We start from the raw sequence: 24,111 nt of genomic DNA, 5'->3' as shown, positions 1-24,111 counted from the left end.
GATGGAATTACGTGTGAATGACGTGGGAATCACGTGTCAATCACGTGGAAATCATGTGGGAATCAAGAGGTAATCACGCCTCAATCACGTGGGAATCACGTGGGAGTTACGTGGGAATCACATGGGAATCACGTGGGGATCACGTGGGAATCACGTGGGAATCACGTGTCAATCACGTGGGAATCACGTGGGAATCACGTGGGTATCACGTGTCAATCATGTGGGAGTCCGTAGGAGTCACGTGGGAATCACATGGGAATCACGTGGTAATCACGTGGGAATCACGTTGGAATCACGTGTCAATCACGTGAATCAGGTGGAAATCACATTTAATCACGTGGAAATCACGTGGGAATCTCGTGTCAATCAAGTTGGAATCACGTGGGAATGACGTGTCAATCACGTGGGCATCACGTGGGAATCATTTGGAAATCACGTGTCAATCACGTTGGAATCACATGGGAATCACGTGTGAATCACGTGGGAATCACGTGGGAATCACGTGTCAATCACGTGGGAATCACGTGGGAATCACGTGGGTATCACGTGTCAATCATGTGGGAGTCCGTAGGAGTCACGTGGGAATCACATGGGAATCACGTGGTAATCACGTGGGAATCACGTTGGAATCACATGTCAATATCGTGGGAATCCTGTGGGAATCACGTGTCAATCATGATGGAATTATGTGTGAATAACGTGGGAATCACGTGTCAATCACGTGGGAATCATGTGGGAATCAAGAGGTAATCACGCCTCAATCACGTGGGAATCACGTGGGAGTTATGTGGGAATCACATGGGAATCACGTGGTAATCACGTGGGAATCACGTTGGAATCACATGTCAATATCGTGGGAATCATGTGGGAATCACGTGTCAATCATGATGGAATTATGTGTGAATAACGTGGGAATCACGTGTCAATCACGTGGGAATCATGTGGGAATCACGTGTCAATCACGTGGGCATCACGTGGGAATCATTTGGGAATCACGTGGGAATCACGTGGGAGTCACGTGGTAATCACGTGGGAATCACGTTGGAATCACATGTCAATATCGTGGGAATCATGTGGGAATCACGTGTCAATCATGATGGAATTACGTGTGAATAACATGGGAATAACGTGTCAATCAAGTGGGAATCACGTGGCAGTCACGTGTCAATCACGTGGGAATCACGTGGGAATCATTTGGGAATCACGTGGGAATCACGTGGGAATCACGTGTCAATCACGTGGGAATCACGTGGCAATCACGTGTGAATGACATGTCAATCCCGTGAGAATCATGTTGGAATAAGGTGGGAATCACATGTCAATCACCTGGGAATCACGTGGGATTCACGTGGGAATCACGTGTCAATCACGTGTCAATCATGTGAGAATCAAGTTGCAATCACCTGGAAAATACGTGTCAATCACGTGGGAATCACGTGGGAATCACGTGTCAATCACTTTGGAATCACGTGGGAATCATATGGGAATCACGTGTCAAGCACGTGGGAATCACATGTCAATTACGTGGGAATCACATTGGAGTCACGTGGGAATCATGTGGGAATCACGTGTAAATCACGTGGGAATCACGTGTGAATCACGTGTCAATCCCGTGGGAATCACGTGGGAATCACGTGGGAATCATGCGTCAATCACGTGGGAATCACATGGCAGTCACGTGGTAATAACATGGGAATCACGTGGTAATCACGTAGGAATCATGTGGGAATAACGTGTCAATCACGTGGGAATCATATGGTAATCACTTGTCAATCACGAGGGAATCAGGTAGGAATCACGTGTCAATCACGTGGGCATCACATGCGTATCACACGGGAATCATTTGGGAATCACTTTTCAATCACGTTGGAATCACGTGGGAATCAATTTTGAATCACGTGGGAATCACGTGTCAATCACGTGGGAATCACGTGGGAATCACGTGTGTTCACGTGGGAATCACGTGACAATTATTTGGGAATCACGTGGGAATCACGTGTCAATCACGTGGGAATCACGTGGGAATCACGAGGAAATCACGTAGGAATCACACGGGAATCACGTGTCAATCACGATGGAATCACGTGGCACTCACGTTTCATTCACGTGGGAATCACATGTGAATCACGTGAGAATCTCGAGGACCTCACGTGTCAATCACGTGGGTATCACGTGGGAATCACGTAGGAATCACCTGTGAATCATGTAGGAATCACGTGGTAATCACGTGTCAATCACGTGGGAATCACGTCGGAGTCACGTGGGAATCACGTGTCAATCACGTGGGAATCATGTGGGAGTCACGTGTCAATCACGTGGGAATCACGTTGGAATCACGTGGGAATCACTTGGGAATCACGAGTCAATCACGTGTCAATCACGTGGGAATCACGTGGGAATCACGTGGGAATCATGTGTCAATGGCATGGAAATCATGTGGGAATCACGTGGGAATCACTTGGGAATCACATGTCAATCATGTGCGAATCACATGGGAATCATGTTTGAATCACGTGTCAATCTTGTGGGAATCACGTGTCATTCACGTGGAAATTACGTGGGAATCACGTGTCAATCACGTGGGAAACCCGTGTGAATCACGTGTCAATCACGTGGGAATCACTTGGGAATCACATGGGAATCGCGTGTCAATCACGTGGGAATCACGTGGGAATCACATGTCAATCACGTGGGAATCACGTGTCAATAACGTGGAAATCACATGGGAGTCACGTGGGAATTACGTGGGAATCACGTGGAAATTACGTAGGAATCACGTGGGAATAACGTGTCAATCACGTGGGTATCATGTGGGAATCACGTGTCAATCACGTGGGAATCACGTGTCAATCACGTGGGAATCATGTGGGAATGACGTGTCAATCACGTGGGCATCACGTGGGAATCACGTGGGAATCACTTGTGAATCACGTGGGAATCACATGGGAATCACGTGTCAATCACGTGGGAATCACGTGGTAATCATGTGGGAATCAAGTTGGAATCCCGTGTCAATATCGTGGGAATCATGTGGGAACCACGTGTCAATCACGATGGAATTATGTGTGAATCACGTGGGAATCACGTGTCAATCATGTGGGAATCATGAGGGAATCACGTGTCAATCACGTGAGCATCACGAGGGCATCACGTGGGAATCATTTGGGAATCACGTGGGAATCACGGTGGAATCACGTGGGAATCACGTGTCAATCACGTGGGAATCACATGGCAATCACGTGGGAATGACATGGCAATCCCGTGGGAATCACGTGGGAATAAGGTGGGAATCACGTGTCAATAACGTGGGAATCACGTTGGAGTCACGTGGGAATCACGTGGGAATCACATGTCAATCACGGGGGAATCACGTGTGAATCACGTGTGAATCACGTGTCAGTCACGTGGGAATCACGTGGGAATCATGTGGGAATCATGTGGGAATCACGTATCAATCATGTGGGAATCACGTGGGAATCACGTGTCAATCACGTTGGAATCACGTGGGAACAACGTCGGAATCTCGTGCCAATCACGTGGGAATCACGTGGGAATCACGTGGGAATCACGTGGGAATCACGTGGGAATTACGTGGGAATCACGTGTCAATCACGTGGGAATCACGTGGGAATCACGTGGGAATCACGTGACAATCATTTGGGAACCACGTGGGAATCACGTGTCAATCACGTGGGAATCACGTGGGAATCACGTGGGAATCACGTGTCAATCACGTGTCAATCACGTGGGAATCACGTGGGAATCACGTGGGAATCCCGAGTCAATCACGGGGGAATCACGTGGGAATCACGTGGGAATCACGTGTCATTCACGTGGGAATCACGTGGGAATCACGAGTCAATCACGAGGGAGTCACGTGGGAATCACGTGTCAATCACGTGTCAATCACGTGGGAATCAAGTGGAAATCATGCATCAATCACGTGTCAATCACGTGGGAATCTCGGGGGAATCTCGTGGGAATCACGTGTCAATCACGTGGGAATAACGTGGGAAACACGTGTCAATCACTTGGGAATCACATGTGTATCACGTGATAATCACGTGGGAATCACGTGTAATTCACGTGGCAATCACGTGAGAATTACGTGGGAATCACGTGGGAATCAAGTGTCAATCACGTGGGAATCACGTGGAAAAAACTTGGGAATCACGTGTCAATCACGTGGGAATCACGAGGGAATCACGTGGGAATCATGTGGGAATCACGAGGGAATCACGTGTCAATCACGTGGGAATCATGTGGGAATTACGTGGGAATCACGTGTGGATCACGTGAAAATCATTTGGGAATCACGTCGGAATCACGTGTCGATCACGTGGGAATCACGTGGAAAAAACTTGGGAATCACGTGTCAATCACGTGGGAATCATGAGGGAATCACGTGTCAATCACGTGAGCATCACGAGGGCATCACGTGGGAATCATTTGGGAATCACGTGGGAATCACGGTGGAATCACGTGGGAATCACGTGTCAATCACGTGGGAATCACATGGCAATCACGTGGGAATGACATGGCAATCCCGTGGGAATCACGTGGGAATAAGGTGGGAATCACGTGTCAATAACGTGGGAATCACGTTGGAGTCACGTGGGAATCACGTGGGAATCACTTGTCAATCACGTGGGAATCACGTGGGAATCACGTGTCAATCCCGTGGGAATCACGTGGGAATCACGTAGGAATCAGGTGGGAATCACGTGGGAATCATGCGTCTATCACGTGGGAATCACGTGGGAGTCACGTGGGAATCATGTGCGAGTCAATTAGGAATCACGTGGGAAGCACGTGCGAATCACGTGTCAATCACTTGGGAATCACATGGGAATCACGTGATAATCACGTGGGAATCACGTGTCAATCACGTGGGAATCACGTGAGAATCACATGGGAATCACGTGTCAATCATGTGGGAAGCACGTGGGAATCACGTGGGAATCACGTGTCAATCACCTGGGAATCACGTGTCAATCACGTGGGAATCACGTGGGAATCATGCGTCAATCACGTGGGAATCAAGTGGGAGTCAAGTAGAATCACGTGGGAATCACGTGGGTATCACGTGTCCATCACGTGGGAGTCATGTGGGAATCACGTGTCAATCACGTGGGAATCACGTGGGAATAAGGTGGGAATCACGTGTCAATCACGTGGGAATCTCGTGGGAATCACGTGGGATTCACGTGGGAATCACGTGTTAATGACGTGTCAATCATGTGAGAATCAAGTGGGAATCACGTGGAAATCACGTGTCAATCACGTGGGAATCACGTGGGCATCACGTGTCTATCACGTTGGAATCACGTGGGAATCACATGTCAATTACGTGGGAGTCACGTTGGAGTCACGTGGGAATCATGTGGGAATCACGTGTCAATCACGTGGGAATCACATGTCAATTACGTGGGAGTCACGTTGGAGTCACGTGGGAGTCACGAGGGAATCACGTATCAATCACGTGGGAATCACGTGGGAATCACGTGTCAATCCCATGGGAATCACGGGGGAATCTCGTAGGAATCACGTGGGAATCACGTGGGAATCATGCGTCAATCACGTGGGAATCACAGGGGAGTCACGTGGGAATAACGTGGGAATCACGTGGTAATCACGTAGGAATCAAGTGGGAATAACATGTCAATCACGTGGGAATCATGTGGGAATCACATGCCAATCACGAGGGAATCACGAAGGAATCACGTGTCAATCACGTGGGCATCACATGGGTATCACACGGGAATCATTTGGGAATCACTTGTCAATCACGTTGGAATCACGTGGGAATCACTTTTGAATCACGTGGGAATCACGTGTCAATCACGTGGGAAACATGTTTCAATCCCGTCGGAATCAGGTGGGAATCATGTGGGAATCACGTGGGAATCACGTGTCAATCACTTCGGAATCACGTGTCAATCAAGTGGGAATCACGTGTAAATCACGTGGGAATCACGTGTAAATCACAAGGGAATCACGTGTCAATCACTTGTCAATCACGTGGGAATCACGTGGGAATCACGTGTCAATCACGTGGGAATCACGAGGGCATCACGTGGGAATCATTTGGGAATCACGTGGGAATCACGGTGGAATCACGTGGGAATCACGTGTCAATCACGTGGGAATCACATGGCAATCACGTGGGAATGACATGGCAATCCCTTGGGAATCACGTGGGAATAAGGTGGGAATCACGTGTCAATAACGTGGGAATCACGTTGGAGTCACGTGGGAATCACGTGAGAATCACTTGTCAATCACGTGGGAATCACGTGGGAATCACGTGTCAATCCCGTGGGAATCACGTGGGAATCACGTAGGAATCAGGTGGGAATCACGTGGGAATCATGCGTCTATCACGTGGGAATCACATGGGAGTCACGTGGGAATCACGTGGGAGTCAATTAGAAATCACATGGGAAGCACGTGCGAATCACGTGTCAATCACTTGGGAATCACATGGGAATCACGTGATAATCACGTGGGAATCACGTGTCAATCACGTGGGAATCACGTGAGAATCACATGGGAATCACGTGTCAATCATGTGGGAAGCACGTGGGAATCACGTGGGAATCACGTGTCAATCACCTGGGAATCACGTGTCAATCACGTGGGAATCACGTGGGAATCATGCGTCAATCACGTGGGAATCAAGTGGGAGTCAAGTAGAATCACGTGGGAATCACGTGGGAATCACGTGGGTATCACGTGTCCATCACGTGGGAGTCATGTGGGAATCACGTGTCAATCACGTGGGAATCACGTGGGAATAAGGTGGGAATCACGTGTCAATCACGTGGGAATCACGTGGGAATCACGTGGGATTCACGTGGGAATCACGTGTTAATGACGTGTCAATCATGTGAGAATCAAGTGGGAATCACGTGGAAATCACGTGTCAATCACGTGGGAATCACGTGGGCATCACGTGTCTATCACGTTGGAATCACGTGGGAATCACATGTCAATTACGTGGGAGTCACGTTGGAGTCACGTTGGAATCACGTGGGAATCACGTTTCAATCACGTGGGAATCACATGTCAATTACGTGGGAGTCACGTTGGAGTCACGTGGGAGTCACGAGGGAATCACGTATCAATCTCGTGGGAATCACGTGGGAATCACGTGTCAATCCCATGGGAATCACGGGGGAATCTCGTAGGAATCACGTGGGAATCACGTGGGAATCATGCGTCAATCACGTGGGAATCACAGGGGAGTCACGTGGGAATAACGTGGGAATCACGTGGTAATCACGTAGGAATCACGTGGGAATAACATGTCAATCACGTGGGAATCATGTGGGAATCACATGCCAATCACGAGGGAATCACGAAGGAATCACGTGTCAATCACGTGGGCATCACATGGGTATCACACGGGAATCACTTGGGAATCACTTGTCAATCACGTTGGAATCACGTGGGAATCACTTTTGAATCACGTGGGAATCACGTGTCAATCACGTGGGAAACATGTTTCAATCCCGTCGGAATCAGGTGGGAATCATGTGGGAATCACGTGGGAATCACGTGTCAATCACTTCGGAATCACGTGTCAATCAAGTGGGAATCACGTGTAAATCACGTGGGAATCACGTGTAAATCACAAGGGAATCACGTGTCAATCACTTGTCAATCACGTGGGAATCACGTGGGAATCACGTGTTAATCACGTGGGAATCACGTGTCAATCACGAGGGAATCACATGGGAATCACGTGGGAATCACGTGGGAATCACGTGTCAATCACGTGGGAATCACGTGGGAATCACGTGTCAATTACGTGGGAATCACGTGGGAATCACGTGGGTATCACGTGTCAATCATGTGGGAGTCCGTAGGAGTCACGTGGGAATCACATGGGAATCACGTGGTAATCACGTGGGAATCACGTTGGAATCACATGTCAATATCGTGGGAATCATGTGGGAATCACGTGTCAATCATGATGGAATTACGTGTGAATAACGTGGGAATCACGTGTCAATCACGTGGGAATCATGTGGGAATCAAGAGGTAATCATGCCTCAATCACGTGGGAATCACGTGGGAGTTACGTGGGAATCACATGGGAATCACGTGGTAATCACGTGGGAATCACGTTGGAATCACATATCAATATCGTGGGAATCATGTGGGAATCACGTGTCAATCATGATGGAATTATGTGTGAATAACGTGGGAATCACGTGTCAATCACGTGGGAATCATGTGGGAATCACCTGTCAATCACGTGGGAATCACGTGGGAATCACGTGGGAATCACGTGGGAATCCCGAGTCAATCACGGGGGAATCACGTGGGAATCACGTGGGAATCACGTGTCAATCACGTGGGAATCTCGTGGGAATCACGTGTCAATCACGTGGGAATAACGTGGGAATCACCTGTCAATCACTTGGGAATCATGTGGGAATCACGTGTCAATCACGTGGGAATCACGTGGGAATAACGTGGGAATCACGTGTCAATCAGGAGGGAATCACGTGGGAATCACGTGGGAATCACGTGTTAATCACGTGGGAATCACGTGGGAATAACGTGGGAATCACGTGTCAATCAGGAGGGAATCACGTGGGAATCACGTGGGAATCACGTGTCAATCACGTGGGAATCAAGTGGGAATAACGTGGGTATCACGTGTCAATGAGGTGGGAATCAAATTGGAATCATGTGGGAATCACGTGTCAATCACGTGGGAATCATGTGGGAATTACGTGACAATCACGAGTTAATCACGTGGGAATCACGTGGAAATCACATTAAATCACGTGGGCATCACGTGGGCATCACATGGGAATAATTTAGGAATCACGTGGGAATCACGTGTGAATCACGTTGGAATCATGCGTCAATCACGTGGGAATCACATGGGAGTCACGTGGGATTCACGTGGTTATCACGTTACAATCATGTGGGAATTACGTGTCAATCATGTGGGAATCACGTAGGAATCACGTGTCATTCATGTGGGAAACACGTGGGAATCACATGGGAATCACGTGGTAGTCACATCTCAATCACGTGTGAATCACGAGGGAATCACGTGTCAATCATGTGGGAATCCCTTGGGAATCACAGGGTAATCACCTGTCATTCACGTGGGAATCATGTGGGCATCACGTGGGAATCATGTGGGAATCAGGTGTCAATCACGTGGGAATCACTTGGGAAACAAGTGGGAATCACGTGTCAATCACTTGGGAATCACGGGACAATCATGTGGGAATCACGTGGAATCATGCATCAATAATGTGGAATCACGTGGGAATCACGTGGGAATCACGTGGGAATCACGTGGGAATCACGAGTCAATCACGTGGGAATCACGTGGGAATCACGGCTAATTCACATGGATATCAAATGGGAATCTCGTGTCAATCAAGTTGGAATCACGTAGGAATGACGTGTCAATCACGTGGGCGTCATGTGGGAATCGTTTGGGAATCACGTGTGAATCACATGGGAATCACGAGGGAATGAGGTGTCAATCACGTGGGAATCACGTGGGAATCATGTGGGAATCACGTGTCAATCACGTAGGAATCACGTATCAATCACATGGGAATCACTTGGGAATCACGTGCCAATCACGTGTCAATCACGTGGGAATCACGTGTCAATCACGTGGGAGTCACGTGGATATCACGTGGGAATCCCGTGGAAATCACGGGGGAATCACGTGTCAATCACGAGGGAATCACGTGGGAATCACGTGGGAATCACGTGGGAATCACGTGTCAATCACGTGGGAATCAAGTGGGAATCACGTGTAAATCACGTGGGAATCACGTGTCAATCATGTGTCAATCACGTGGTAATCACGTGGGAATCATGTGGGATCACGTGGGAATCACGTGACAATCATTTGTGAATCACGTGGTAATCACGTGTAAATCACGTGGGAATCACGTGGGAATCACAAGGAAATCACGTGTCATTCACGTGGGAATCACGTGTCAATCACGATGGAATCACTTGGGAATCACGTGTCATTCACGGGGGAATCACGTGGTAATCACGTGTAAATCACGTGGGAATCACGTAGGAATCACAAGGAAATCACGTGTCAATCACAAGGAAATCACGTGTCAATCACGTGGGAAACACGTGTCAATCACTTGGGAATCACGTGGGAATCACGTGTCAATCACGGGGGAATCACGTGAGAATCACGTGTGAATCACGTGTCAATCACGTGGGAATCACGTGGGAATCACGTGGGAATCACGTGGGAATCACGTGGGAATTACGTGGGAATCACGTGGGAATGACGTGGGAATCACGTGGGAATCACGTGACAATCATTTGGGAATCACGTGGGAATCACGTGGGAATTACGTGGGAATCACGTGGGAATTACGTGGGAATCACGTGGGAATCACGTGTCAATCACGTGTCAATCACGTGGGAATCACGTGGGAATCACGTGGGAATCCCGAGTCAATCACGGGGGAATCACGTGGGAATCACGTGGGAATCACGTGGGAATCCCGAGTCAATCACGGGGGAATCACGTGGGAATCACGTGGGAATCACGTGTCAATCATGTGGGAATCTCGTGGGAATCACGTGTCAATCACGTGGGAATAACGTGGAAATCACGTGTCAATCACTTGGGAATCATGTGGGCATCACGTGGAAAGCACGTGGAAAACACGTGTCAATCACTTGGGAATCACATGGGTATGACGTGATAATCACGTGGGAATCAAGTGTAATTCACGTGGCAATCACGTGAGAATTACGTGGGAATCACGTGGGAATCACGTTTCAATCACATGGGAATCACGTGGGAATCATGCGTCCATCACGTGGGAATCACGTGGGAATCACGTGGGAATCACGTGTCAATCACGTGGGAATCACGTGGGAATAACGTGGGAATCACGTGTCAATCAGGAGGGAATCACGTGGGAATCACGTGGGAATCACGTGTCAATCACGTGGGAATCAAGTGGGAATAACGTGGGTATCACGTGTCAATGAGGTGGGAATCAAATGGGAATCACGTGGGAATCACGTGTCAATCACGTGGGAATCATGTGGGAATTAGGTGACAATCACGAGTTAACAACGTGGGAATCACGTGGAAATCACATTAAATCACGTGGGCATCACGTGGGCATCACATGGGAATCATTTAGGAATCACGTGGTAATCACGTGTGAATCACGTTGGAATCATGCGTCAATCACGTGGGAATCACATGGGAGTCACTTGGGATTCACGTGGTAATCACGTTACAATCATGAGGGAATTACGTGTCAATCATGTGGGAATCACGTAGGAATCACGTGTCATTCATGTGGGAAACACGTGGGAATCACATGGGAATCACGTGGTAGTCACATCTCAATCACGTGTGAATCACGAGGGAATCACGTGTCAATCACATGGGAATCACCTGGGAATCACAGGGTAATCACCTGTCATTCACGTGGGAATCATGTGGGCATCACGTAGGAATCATGTGGGAATCAGGTGTCAATCACGTGGGAATCACTTGGGAAACATGTGGGAATCACGTGTCAATCACTTGGGAATCACGGGTCAATCATGTGGGAATCACGTGGAATCAGGCATCAATAATGTGGGAATCACGTGGGAATCACGTGGGAATCACGTGGGAATCACGTGGGAATCACGAGTCAATCACGTGGGAATCACGTGGGAATCACGGCTAATTCACATGGATATCAAATGGGAATCTCGTGTCAATCAAGTTGGAATCACGTAGGAATGACGTGTCAATCACGTGGGCGTCACGTGGGAATCGTTTGGGAATCACGTGGGAACCACGTGGGAATCACGAGGGAATGAGGTGTCAATCACGTGGGAATCACGTGGGAATCATGTGGGAATGACGTGTCAATCCCATGGGTATCACATGGGAATCACGTGGGAATCATGTGGGAATCACGTGTCAATCACATAGGAATCACGTATCAATCACGTGGGAATCACTTGGGAATCACGTGCCAATCACGAGTCAATCACGTGGGAATCACGTGGGAATCACGTGTCAATCACGTGGGAGTCTCGTGGATATCACGTGGGAATCCCGTGGAAATCACGGGGGAATCACGTGTCAATCACGAGGGAATCACGTGTGAATCACGTGGGAATCAAGTGGGAATCACGTGTAAATCACGTGGGAATCACGTGGGAATCACGTGTCAATCATGTGTCAATCACGTGGGAATCACGTGTCAATATGTGTCAATCACGTGGTAATCACGTGGGAATCACGTGGGACCACGTGGGAATCACGTGACAATCATTTGTGAATCACGTGGTAATCACGTGTAAATCACGTGGGAATCACGTGGGAATCACAAGGAAATCACGTGGCATTCACGTGGGAATCACGTGTCAATCACGATGGAATCACTTGGGAATCACGTGTCAATCACGGGGGAATCACGTGGTAATCACGTGTAAATCACGTGGGAATCACGTGGGAATCACAAGGAAATCACGTGTCAATCACAAGGAAATCACGTGTCAATCACGTGGGAAACACGTGTCAATCACTTGGGAATCACGTGGGAATCACGTGTCAATCACGGGGGAATCACGTGTGAATCACGTGTGGATCACGTGTCAATCACGTGGGAATCACGTGGGAATCATGTGGGAATCACGTGGGAATCACGTGTCAATCATGTGGGAATCACGTGGGAATCACGTGTCAATCAGGTGGGAATCAAGTGGGAATCAGGTCGGAATCTCGTGCCAATCACGTGGGAATCACGTGGGAATCACGTGGGAATCACGTGGGAATCACGTGGGAATCACGTGACAAACATTTGGGAATCACGTGGGAATCAGTTGTCAATCACGTGGGAATCACGTGGGAATCACGTGGGAATCACGTGTCAATCACGTGTCAATCATGTGGGAATCACGTGGGAATCACATGGGAATCCCGAGTCAATCACGGGGGAATCACGTGGGAATCACGTGGGAATCACGTGGGAATCACGAGTCAATCACGAGGGAGTCACGTGGGAATCACGTGGGAATCCCGTGGAAATCACGTGGGAATCACTTGTCAATCACGAGTGAATCACGTGGGAATCACGTGTCAATCACGTGTCAATCACGTGGGAATCAACTGGACATCATGCATCAATCACGTGTCAATCACGTGGGAATCTCGGGGGAATAACGTGGGAATCACGTGTCAATCACTTGGGAATCACGTGGGAATCACGTGGAAAGCACGTGGGAAACACGTGTCAATCACTTGGGAATCACATGTGTATCACGTGATAATCACGTGGGAATCACGTGTAATTCACGTGGCAATCACGTGAGAATTACGTGGGAATCACGTGGGAATCAAGTGTCAATCACGTGGGAATCACGTGGGAAAAACTTGGGAATCACGTGTGAATCACTTGGGAATCACGAGGGAATCACGTGGGAATCATGTGGGAATCACGAGTGAATCACGTGTCAATCACGTGGTAATCATGTGGGAATTACGTGGGAATCACGTGTGGATCACGTGACAATCATTTGGGAATCACGTCGGAATCATGTGTCAATCATGTGGGAATCACTTGGGAATCACGTGTCAATCACGTGGGAATCATGTGGGAATTACGTGTCAATCATGTGGGAATCACGTTGGAATCATCTGGGAATCACGTGGGAATGACGTGAAAATCATTAGGGAATGACGTGGGAATCACGTGTCAATCACGGGGGAATCACGTGTGAATCACGTGTGAATCACGTGTCAATCACGTGGGAATCACGTGGGAATCATGTGAGAATCACGTGGGAATCACCTGTCAATCATGTGGGAATCACGTGGGAATCACGTGTCAATCACGTGGGAATCATGGCGGAATCTCGTGCCAATCACGTGGGAATCACGTGGGAGTCACGTGGGAATTACGTGGGAATCACGTGTCAATCACGTGGGAATCACGTGGGAATCACGTGACAATCATTTGGGAATCACGTGGGAATCAGGTGTCAATCACGTGGGAATCACGTGGGAATCACGTGGGAATCACGTGGGAATCACGTGTCAATCACGCGTCAATCACGTGGGAATCACGTGGGAATCTCGTGGGAATCCCGAGTCAATCACGTGGGAATCACGTGGGAATCACGTGGGAATCACGTATCATTCACGTGGGAATCACGTGGGAATCACGATTCAATCACGAGGGAGTCACGTGGGAATCACGTGGGAATCCCGTGGAAATCACGTGGGAATCACTTGTCAATCACGAGGGAATCTCGTGGGAATCACGTGTCAATCACGTGGGAATCACGTGGGAATCAAGTGGGAATCATGCTTCAATCTCGTGTGAATCACATGGGAGTCAAGTTGGAATAATGTGGGAATCACGTGGTAATCACGTGGGAATCAAGTGGTAATCACGTGTCAATCACGAGGGAATCATGAGGTAATCACGTTGGAATCACGAGTCAATCACTTGGGAATCACTTGGGAATCACGTAGGAATCACGTATCATTCACGTGGGAATCACGTATCAATCACGTGGGAATCACGTGGGAATCATGTGGGAATTACATGTCAATCATGTGGGAATCACGTGGGAATCACGTGTCAATCATGTGGGAATCACTTGGGAATCACATATCAATCACGTGGGAATCACGTGGGAATCACATTTAATCACGTGGAAATCACATGGGAATCTCGTGGGAATGACGTGTCAATCGCGTGGGCATCACGTGGGAATCATTTGGGAATCATGTGTCAATCACGTTGGAATCATATGGGAATCACGTGGGTATCACGTGGGAATAACGTGTCAATCACGTGGGAATCACGTGGGAATCACGTGGAAATCACGTGGAAATCACATGGTAATCTCGTGGGAATGACGTGTCAATCAAGTGGGAATCACGAAGGAATCACATGTAAATCACGTGGGAATCACGTGGGAATCACGTGTCAATCACGTGGGAATCATGTGGGAATCACGTGGGAATGACGTGAGAATCACGTGACAATCATTTGGGAATCACCTGGAAATCACGTGTTAATCACGTGGGAATCACGGGTCAATCATGTGGGAATCACGTGGAATCATGCATCAATAATGTGGGAATCACGTGGGAATCACGAGTCAATCACGTGTGAATCACGTGGGAATCACGGCTAATTCACATGGATATCAAATGGGAATATCGTGTCAATCAAGTTGGAATCACGAAGGAATGACGTGTCAATCACGTGGGCGTCACGTGGGAATCGTTTGGGAATCACGTGGGAATCACGTGGGAATCACGAGGGAATGAGGTGTCAATCACGTGGGAATCACGTGGGAATCATGTGGGAATCACGTGTCAATCACGTAGGAATCACGTATCAAACACGTGGGAATCACTTGGGAATCACGTGCCAATCACGAGTCAATCACGTGGGAATCACGTGGGAATCACGTGTCAATCACGTGGGAGTCACGTGGATATCACGTGGGCATCCCGTGGAAATCACGGGGGAATCACGTGTCAATCACGAGGGAATGACGTGGGAATCACGTGGGAATCACGTGTAAATCACGTGGGAATCAAGTGGGAATCACGTGTAAATCACGTGGGAATCACGTGGGAATCACGTGTCAATCATGTGTCAATCACGTGGTAATCACGTGGGAATCACGTGGGATCACGTGGGAATCACGTGACAATCATTTGTGAATCACGTGGTAATCACGTGTAAATCACGTGGGAATCACGTGGGAATCACAAGGAAATCACGTGTCATTCACGTGGGAATCACGTGTCAATCACGATGGAATCACTTGGGAATCACGTGTCAATCACGGGGGAATCACGGGGTAATCACGTGTAAATCACGTGGGAATCACAAGGAAATCACGTGTCAATCACAAGGAAATCACGTGTCAATCACGTGGGAAACACGTGTCAATCACTTGGGAATCACGTGGGAATCACGTGTCAATCACGGGGGAATCACGTGTGAATCACGTGTGAATCACGTGTCAATCACGTGGGAATCACGTGGGAATCATGTGGGAATCACGTGGGAATCACGTGTCAATCATGTGGGAATCACGTGGGAATCAAGTGTCAATCACGTGGGAATCACGTGGGAATCACGTCGGAATCTCGTGCCAATCACGTGGGAATCACGTGGGAATCACGTGGGAATCACGTGGAAATCACGTGGGAATTACGTGGGAATCACGTGTCAATCACGTGGGAATCACGTGGGAATCACGTGGGAATCACGTGGCAATCATTTGGGAATCACGTGGGAATCAGGTGTCAATCACGTGGGAATCACGTGGGAATCACGTGGGAATCACGTGTCAATCACGTGGGAATCACGTGGGAATCACGTGGGAATCCCGAGTCAATCACGGGGGAATCACGTGGGAATCACGTGGGAATCACGTGGGTATCCCGAGTCAATCACAGGGGAATCACGTGTCAATCACGTGGGAATAACGTGGGAATCACCTGTCAATCACTTGGGAATCATGTGGGAATCACGTGGAAAGCACGTGGAAAACACGTGTCAATCACTTGGGAATCACATGGGTATCACGTGATAATCACGTGGGAATCAAGTGTAATTCACGTGACAATCACGTGAGAATTATGTGGGAATCACGTGGGAATCACGTTTCAATCACATGGGAATCACGAGGGAATCATGCGTCAATCACGTGGGAATCACGTGGGAATCACGTGGGAATCACGTGTCAATCACGTGGGAATCACGTGGGAATAACGTGGGAATCACGTGTCAATCAGGAGGGAATCACGTGGGAATCACGTGGGAATCACGTGTCAATCACGTGGGAATCAAGTGGGAATAACGTGGGTATCACGTGTCAATGAGGTGGGAATCAAATGGGAATCACGTGGGAATCACGTGTCAATCACGTGGGAATCATGTGGGAATTACGTGACAATCACGAGTTAATCACGTGGGAATCACGTGGAAATCACATTAAATCACGTGGGTATCACGTGGGCATCACATGGGAATCTTTTAGGAATGACGTGGGAATCACGTGTGAATCACGTTGGAATCATGCGTCAATCACGTGGGAGTCACATGGGAGTCACGTGGGATTAACGTGGTAATCACGTTACAATCATGTGGGAATTACGTGTCAATCATGTGGGAATCACGTAGGAATCACGTGTCATTCATGTGGGAAACACGTGGGAATCACATGGGAATCACGTGGTAGTCACATCTCAATCACGTGTGAATCACGAGGGAATCACGTGTCAGTCATGTGGGAATCACTTGGGAATCACAGGGTAATCACCTGTCATTCACGTGGGAATCATGTGGGCATCACGTGGGAATCATGTGGGAATCAGGTGTCAATCACGTGGGAATCACTTGGGAAACAAGTGGGAATCACGTGTCAATCACTTGGGAATCACGGGACAATCATGTGGGAATCACGTGGAATCATGCATCAATAATGTGGAATCACGTGGGAATCACGTGGGAATCACGTGGGAATCACGTGGGAATCACGAGTCAATCACGTGGGAATCACGTGGGAATCACGGCTAATTCACATGGATATCAAATGGGAATCTCGTGTCAATTAGTTGGAATCACGTAGGAATGACGTGTCAATCACGTGGGCGTCACGTGGGAATCGTTTGGGAATCACGTGGGAATCACGTGGGAATCACCAGGGAATGAGGTGTCAATCACGTGGGAATCACGTGGGAATCATGTGGGAATGACGTGTCAATCCCATGGGTATCATATGGGAATCACGTGGGAATCATGTGGGAATCACGTGTCAATCACGTAGGAATCACGTATCAATCACATGGGAATCACTTGGGAATCACGTGCCAATCACGAGTCAATCACGTGGGAATCACGTGTCAATCACGTGGGAGTTACGTGGATATCACGTGGGAATCCCGTGGAAATCACGGGGGAATCACGTGTCAATCACGAGGGAATCACGTGGGAATCACGTGGGAATCACGTAGGAATCAAGTGGGAATCACGTGGGAATCACGTGGGAATCACGTGTCAATCATGTGTCAATCACGTGGTAATCACGTGGGAATCACGTGGGATCACGTGGGAATCACGTTACAATCATTTGTGAATCACGTGGTAATCACGTGTAAATCACGTGGGAATCACGTGGGAATCACAAGGAAATCACGTGTCATTCACGTGGGAATCACGTGTCAACCACGATGGAATCACTTGGGAATCACGTGTCAATCACGGGGGAATCACGTGGTAATCACGTGTAAATCACGTGGGAATCACGTGGGAATCACAAAGAAATCACGTGTCAATCACAAGGAAATCACGTGTCAATCACGTGGGAAACACGTGTCAATCACTTGGGAATCACGTGGGAATCACGTGTCAATCACGGGGGAATCACGTGTGAATCACGTGGGAATCACGTGACAATCATTTGGGAATCACGTGGGAATCAGGTGTCAATCACGTGGGAATCACGTGGGAATCACGTGGGAATCACGTGTCAATCACGTGTCAATCACGTGGGAATCACGTGGGAATCAAGTGGGAATCCCGAGTCAATAACGGGGGAATCACGTGGGAATCACGTGGGAATCACGTGTCATTCACGTGGGAATCACGTGGGAATCACGAGTCAATCACGAGGGAGTCACGTGGGAATCACGTGGGAATCCCGTGGAAATCACGTGGGAATCACTTGTCAATCACGAGTGAATCACCTGGGAATCACGTGTCAATCACGTGTCAATAACGTGGGAATCAAGTGGAAATCATGCATCAATCACGTGTCAATCACGTGGGAATCTCGGGGGAATCTCGTGGGAATCACGTGTCAATCACGTGGGAATAAATTGGGAATCACGTTTCAATCACTTGGGAATCACGTGGGAATCACGTGGAAAGCACGTGGGAAACACGTGTCAATCACTTGGGAATCACATGTGTATCACGTGATAATCACGTGGGAATCACGTGTAATTCACGTGGCAATCACGTGAGAATTACGTGGGAATCACGTGGGAATGAAGTGTCAATCACGTGGGAATCACGTGGGAAAAACTTGGGAATCACGTGTCAATCACGTGGGAATCACGAGGGAATCACGTGGGAATCATGTGGGAATCACGAGGGAATCACGTGTCAATCACGTGGGAATCATGTGGGAATTACGTGGGAATCACGTGTGGATCACGTGACAATCATTTGGGAATCACGTCGGAATCACGTGTCAATCAGGTGGGAATCACGTGGGAATCACGTGGGAATCATGTGGGAATTACGTGGGAATCACGTGTGGATCACGTGGGAATCATTTAGGAATCACGTTGCAATCACGTGTGAATCACGTTGGAATCATGCGTCAATCACGTGGGAATCACATGGGAGTCACGTGGGATTCACGTGGTAATCACGTGGCAATCATGTGGGAATTACGTGTCAATCACGTGGGAATCACGTAAGAATCACGTGTCATTCATGTGGGAATAACGTGGGATTCACATGGGAATCACGTGGTAATCACATCTCATTCACGTGTGAATCACCAGGGAATCACATGGTAATCACGTGTCATTCACGTGGGAATCACGTGGGCATCACGTGGGAATGATGTGGGAATCAGGTGTCAATCACGTGGGAATCACAAGGGAAACAAGTGGGAATCACGTGTCAATCACTTGGGAATCACGTGTGAGTCAAGTGGGAATCACATGGGAATCACGTGTCAATCATGTGGGAATCACGTGGAATCATGCATCAATAATGTGGGAATCATGTGGGAATCACGTGGGAATCACGTGGGAATCACGAGTCAATCACGTGGGAATCACGTGGTAATCACGTCTAATTCACGTGGATATCAAATGGGAATCTCGTGTCAATCAAGTTGGAATCACGTAGGAATGACGTGCCAATCACGTGGGCGTCACGTGGGAATCGTTTGGGAATCACGTGGGAATCACGTGGGAATCACGAGGGAATGAGGTGTCAATCACGTGGGAATCACGTGGGAATCATGTGGGAATGCCGTGTCAATCCCATGGGTATCACATGGGAATCACGTGGGAATGACGTGTCAATCCCATGGGTATCACATGGGAATCACGTGGGAATCATGTGGGAATCACGTGTCATTCACGTAGGAATCACGTATCAATCACGTGGGAATCACTTGGGAATCACGTGCCAATCACGAGTCAATCACTTGGGAATCACGTGTCAATCACGTGGGAGTCACGTGGATATCACGTGGGAATCCCGTGGAAATCACGGGGGAATAACGTGTCAATCACGAGGGAATGACGTGGGAATCACGTGGGAATCACGTGTAAATCACGTGGGAATCAAGTGGGAATCACGTGTAAATCACGTGGGAATCACGTGTCAATCATGTGTCAATCACGTGGTAATCACGTGGGAATCACGTGGGATCACGTGGGAATCACGTGACAATCATTTGTGAATCACGTGGTAATCACGTGTAAATCACGTGGGAATCACGTGGGAATCACAAGGAAATCACTTTTCATTCACGTGGGAATCACGTGTCAATCACGTTGGAATCACTTGGGAATCACGTGTCAATCACGGGGGAATCACGTGGTAATCACGTGTAAATGACGTGGGAATCACGTGGGAATCACAAGGAAATCACGTGTCAATCACAAGGAAATCACGTGTCAATCACGTGGGAAACACGTGTCAATCACTTGGGAATCACGTGGGAATCACGTGTCATTCACGGGGGAATCACGTGTGAATCACGTGTGAATCACGTGTCAATCACGTGGGAATCACGTGGGAATCATGTGGGAATCACGTGGGAATCACGTGTCAATCATGTGGGAATCACCTGTGAATCACGTGTCAATCACGTGGGAATCACGTGGGAATCACGTCGGAATCTCGTGCCAATCACGTGGGAATCACGTGGGAATCACGTGGGAATCACGTGACAATCATTTGGGAATCACGTGGGAATCAGGTGTCAATCACGTGGGAATCACGTGGGAATCACGTGTCAATCACGTGTCAATCACGTGGGAATCACGTGGGTATCACGTGGGAATCCCGAGTCAATCACGGGGGAATCACGTGGGAATCACGTGGGAATCCCGAGTCAATCACGGGGGAATCACGTGGGAATCACGTGGGAATCACGTGTCAATCACGTGGGAATCTCGTGGGAATCACGTGTCAATCACGTGGGAATAACATGGGAATCACGTGTCAATCACTTGGGAATCATGTGGGAATCACGTGGAAAGCACGTGGAAAACACGTGTCAATCACTTGGGAATCACATGGGTATCACGTGATAATCACGTGGGAATCAAGTGTAATTCACGTGGCAATCACGTGAGAATTACGTGGGAATCACGTGGGAATCACGTTTCAATCACATGGGAATCACGTGGGAATCATGCGTCAATCACGTGGGAATCACGTGGGAATCACGTGGGAATCACGTGTCAATCACGTGGGAATCACGTGGGAATAACGTGGGAATCATGTGTCAATCAGGAGGGAATCACGTGGGAATCACGTGGGAATCACGTGTCAATCACGTGGGAATCAAGTGGGAATAACGTGGGTATCAAGTGTCAATGAGGTGGGAATCAAATGGGAATCACGTGGGAATCACGTGGGCATCATGTGGGAATTACGTGACAATCACGAGTTAATCACGTGGGAATCACGTGGAAATCACATTAAATCACGTGGGCATCACGTGGGCATCACATGGGAATCATTTAGGAATCACGTGGGAATCACGTGTCATTCACGTGGGAATCACGTGGGAATCACGAGTCAATCACGAGGGAGTCACGTGGGAATCACGTGTCAATCACGTGTCAATCACGTGGGAATCAAGTGGAAATCATGCATCAATCACGTGTCAATCACGTGGGAATCTCGGGGGAATCGCGTGGGAATCACGTGTCAATCACGTGGGAATAACGTGGGAATCACGTTTCAATCACTTGGGAATCACGTGGGAATCACGTGGAACGCACGTGGGAAACACGTGTCAATCACTTGGGAATCACATGTGTATCACGTGATAATCACGTGGGAATCACGGGTAATTCACGTGGCAATCACGTGAGAATTACGTGGGAATCACGTGGGAATCAAGTGTCAATCAAGTGGGAATCACGTGGAAAAAATTTGGGAATCACGTGTCAATCACGTGGGAATCACGAGGGAATCACGTGGGAATCATGTGGGAATCACCAGGGAATCACGTGTCAATCACGTGGGAATCATGTGGGAATTACGTGGGCATCACGTGTGGATCACGTGAAAATCATTTGGGAATCACGTCGGATCACGTGTCAATCACGTGGGAATCACGTGGGAATCACGTGTCAATCACGTGGGAATCATGTGGGAATTACGTGGGAATCACGTGTGGATCACGTGGGAATCATTTATGAATCACGTTGGAATCACATGTGAATCACGTTGGAATCATGCGTCAATCACGTGGGAATCACATGGGAGTCACGTGGGATTCAAGTGGTACTCACGTGGCAATCATGTGGGAATTACGTGTCAATCACGTGGGAATCACGTAGGAATCACGTGTCATTCATGTGGGAATAATGTGGGAATCACATGGGAATCACGTGGTAATCACATCTCATTCACGTGTGAATCACCAGGGAATCACATGGTAATCACGTGTCATTCACGTGGGAATCACGTGGGCATCACGTGGGAATCATGTGGGAATCAGGTGTCAATCACGTGGGAATCACAAGGGAAACAGGTGGGAATCACGTGTCAATCACTTGGGAATCACGTGTGAGTCACGTGGGAATCACATGGGAATCACGTGTCAATCATGTGGGAATCACGTGGAATCATGCATCAATAATGTGGGAATCATGTGGGAATCACGAGTCAATCACGTGGGAATCACGTGGGAATCACGTCTAATTCACGTGGATATCAAAAGGGAATCTCGCGTCAATCAATTTGGAATCACGTGGGAATGACGTGTCAATCACGTGGGCATAACGTGGGAATCGTTTGGTAATCACGTTGGAATCACGTGAAATCACGTGGAAATGAAGTGTCAATCACATGGGAATCACGTGGGAATCACGGGGGAATCACGTGTCAATCCCATCCGTATCACGTGGGAATCACGTGGGAATCATGTGGGAATCACGTGTCAATCACGTAGGAATCACGTGTCAATCACGTGGGAATCACGTGGGAATCACGTATCAATCACGTGGGAAACACGTGGGAATCACGTGGGAATCACGTGTGGATCACGTGACAATCATTTGGGAATCACGTGGGAATCACGTGTCAATCACGTGGGAATCACGTGGGAATCACGTGTCAATCACGTGGGAGTCACGTGGATATCACGTGGGAATCCCGTGGAAATCTCGGTGGAATCACGTGTCAATCACGAGGGAATCACGTGGGAATCACGTGTCAATCACATGGGAAACACGTGTCAATCACGTGGGAATCACATGAGATTCACGTGGGAATCACGTGTTAATCACGTGTAAATCACGTGGGAATCACGTAGGAATCACGTGTCAATCACGTGGGAATCACGTGGGAATCACGAGTCAATCACGTGGGAGTCACGTGGATATCACGTGGGAATCCCGTGGAAATCACGGGGGAATCACGTGTCAATCACGAGGGTATCACGTGGGAATCACGTGTCAATCACGGGGGAAACACGTGTCAATCACGTGGGAATCACGTGGGAATCACGTGGGAATCACGTGTGAATCACGTGTCAATCACGTGGGAATCACGTGGGAATCACGTGTCAATCACGTGGGAATCTCGTGGAAATGAAGTGTCAATCAAGGGGGAATCACTTGTCAATCACGAGGGAATCACGTGGGAATCACGTGTCAATCACGTGGGAAACACGTGTCAATCACGTGGGAATCACTTGGGAATCACGTGGGATCACGTGGGAACCACGTGACAATCATTTGGAAATCACGTGGTAATCACGTGTAAATCACGTGGGAATCACGTGGGAATCACGAGGAAATCACGTGTCAATCACGTGGGAATC

This window comes from Muntiacus reevesi, unplaced genomic scaffold (genome assembly GCF_963930625.1).
Source record: "Muntiacus reevesi unplaced genomic scaffold, mMunRee1.1 SCAFFOLD_31, whole genome shotgun sequence".
Lineage (NCBI taxonomy): Eukaryota > Metazoa > Chordata > Mammalia > Artiodactyla > Cervidae > Muntiacus > Muntiacus reevesi.
Note: the sequence above shows the minus strand (reverse complement) of the source record.